General features: G+C 46.6%; 1 protein-coding gene across 1 annotated transcript in view; it reads right to left on the bottom strand.

The window, feature by feature from the left end:
- Nucleotides 1-2,959, bottom strand: part of LOC105820152 (chromosome unknown open reading frame, human C18orf21) — a 63,035-nt gene that overhangs the window by 5,310 nt on the left and 54,766 nt on the right. The gene's annotated exons all lie outside the window — the stretch shown is intronic.

Here is a 2,959-nt window from a genome sequence, read left to right as displayed (position 1 = left end):
TCATTCTCATTTACTGAGTGACTATTAAGTGCCAGGCAGTTCTTGCTGGAGATACAGCAGTGAACAAAGGACAATTCTTGGAGGCAGACAGTAAATATAAAAATGTCAAATGTTAAGTGCTAGTAAGAAAAGAGTAGGATAGGAAAGGGAAATAGGGTGTGTCAATGGAGTTACTGTAATTTTAAATAGAGTGGGTTAAGTGACATTTACAAGAGACCAGAAGATGGAGGACTCAAATGGAAGCAGATATGTGAGGCAAGAATTCCAGGCAGAGGGAAGGGCATCTGCTAAGGCCCTGAAACAGAACAGCACGGAGGCCCAGTGTAGTTGGAGGTGAATGAACAACAGAGGTAATGAAGTCAGAGAGGTAATGTGGGCCTATGATGTAGGGCCTTATAGTCCTTTTAAAGGGCTTTCACTTTTACCGTGAGATGGGAAGCCATGTGAGAGTTTGCGACAGAGAAGTGACATGATCTATCTAATAGCTTTGTTTTTTATCAGAAACATTCTGGTTGCTGGCTTAAGAACAAACTAGAAATGTATGGGAGCTACTGGCAGTGATCCAGGAGAGAGGTGGTTATGACCTGGAGCATGGTGGTGAGAAGTGGCTAGATTTTGGATATATTATAAAGCCAAAAAGATTTGCTGACATACTGGCTTGGGGGAGGGTAGGAAGGAGAGGTGAGTCAAGAGTGGCTCCCAGGTTTTTGGGTTAAACAACTGTAAGCACAGAGTTACCATTTACTGAAATGAGAAGAACTGTCAAAGCTTGTTGGGGGTAAAGCTCAGGTTTTGGACATACTAAGTTTGAAGTGCCTACTGGACATTCAGAAGTTGTCAAGAAGGGATGAGGATAGAATTTGGGGGAGAAGTCTGGGTTGGCTATATAAATTTAGACGTTCTCAGTATATGGTATTTAAAAACCACGAGGCTAGATGAAAAGCTCACCAAGAAAGTGATTGTAGCTAGAAAAGAGGTCCAAGGGCTGAGTATTGGGACACGACAATATTTAGAGGTTGAGGAGATTAGGAGGAAGGTCAAACAAGGTTAGAATTTGGATTTTTCACGAAACTGAGAAGCGTCTGGGGTTTCTGAAATGAGGGGAGTGAGTTGATCAGCCTTCTCTTATAGATCATTCTGAGCGGAATGGAGGAGAGCTGGGTGACAAGAGCCTAACCCACAGCAGACGGGTGTTCTCCTTACCGTGTGACGAACCGTAGGCCCAGCTGTAAAAGAAAAAGAGATTCGTGAGGGGCAAAGGAACACCTTCTCGCCGCTGGCCTCCCGCTACCTCTCCCGTCCTCTTACAGAAGATAACGGGCCTGACCCGGGCAGCTGTCTTGCAGTCCCCGAGCCGCAGCCTCAAGGTAGTGCTTCTGCCTCATTGCTGCTGCCGCTTGCCCGCCACCGCCGCTCTCTCACCGCTTTCCCGCCGCTTAGACTCAGTGAAAAAAGGAAGCTCCGGAAGTCGGCTTCCCAGCGTCGCAGTCGTTGGCGTCAGATCCAAGCTCCCTCCGGAAACAGGAACCCTCGGCTAAGGGGTTCCGGCTTCCTTCGCGTCCGGTCCGGCGTGCCGGCGTACCCAGACGGGAGGTGGCCCTCACCCCCCCGCGGCCCCGCCCCTCGGTCCCATCCCGTCCCTTCAGGCATCCGGCGAAGGGATGACCCTGGGCGGAACAGCTTGACCAGGCAGGGGTGGCAAAGTCCGGAGCCGAGGGTGACACCCGTCTGCCTTCCTCCCCTGCCTGCCTCCTCTCGGACACCCCTGTTGTGGTTTCCCCACAGCAGCATGGCCCTCTGGATTCGCGAGCCTGTGTATTGACTCGACGAGGCGGCTGGGAGGACCCCGCCTCCGACTCCGGCCTGAGAGAAGGGTCTCCAGTCCAGCCTGCCCTTCGCACGTGTACAAGCCAGAATTTTTTTCTTTTTGTAATTGACGTGAAATTCACACGGCATAAAACTGACCATTTTAAGGTGAACAATTCATTGACATCTAGCACATTTACAATATTGTGCAATCAAAACCTTCATCTAGTTCCAAAGTATTTCTGTCCCGCCAAAGGCATCCATGAAGCATTTACTTCCCATTCTCCTCTTCCTCCGAGGCCCTGGCAACCACTAGTCTGCTTTCTGTCTCTATGGATTTACCTATTCTGGGCAATTCGTATAAATGGAATCATACAATATGCGGATTTTTGTGTCTAGCTTCTTCCACCTGGCAACGTTTGAGTTATTCCTACTTTTTGGCTATTATGAATAATGCTGCTATGAACATTTATTTTGTTGAAGTCAAAATAAAAATGTAGAGATGAATCTCATTTAATCTTTTATTTTGGAAGAAAGAATTGCAATTTAGGGTACACACGCAGACCAACTGGTCTTCCATAGGTCTGAAGAACAAAGAAAACGTTAGAGGTTTTATGAAAAAGGAGAAACGTTACTATTGCTCTTGGAGGAAGTCCATTGGCACTAGTACGGGTTTGGGGAGCTGGCAGCGGTGGGCAAAATTAGTCCTAGAGTTGTAGCAAGTTATCCCAGAGGCTGTAGATAAAACCGGTTTTAGATTACAACAAGCATTTTCAGCAGTCAGGCTTGCAGAGAATTACAATCTTGGAGCAATGTTTTGTATCCTGAGTGCTTCCCCTCCCTGGCTTCTCGCTCCATTAGTTGAATATGACAAGCATGACCCAAATCGTAGGATCAGCTTTCACAGTTTGATTATCTGTTTTCTGTTCTTTTGGGTATATACATAGGAGTCGACCTGCTGGGTCATAGGATAATTCTATGCCTAACAAGGATTCCTAGGAAGTGTGGAGTAGCATCTTATTGTGGTTTTGATTTGAATTTCCCTAATGATTGATGCTGTTTCAGCAGCTTTTCAAGTGCTTGTTAGCAATTTGTATATCTCCTTTGTAGGAATATCTGTTTAAGTTCTTTGCCCATTTTTAAACTTTTTTTT

The sequence above is a fragment of the Propithecus coquereli genome, unplaced genomic scaffold (assembly GCF_000956105.1).
Source record: "Propithecus coquereli isolate 6110/MARCELLA unplaced genomic scaffold, Pcoq_1.0 Scaffold51, whole genome shotgun sequence".
Classification (NCBI taxonomy): Eukaryota; Metazoa; Chordata; class Mammalia; order Primates; family Indriidae; genus Propithecus; species Propithecus coquereli.
Note: the sequence above shows the minus strand (reverse complement) of the source record. Positions and strands in the feature narration are given on the sequence as shown.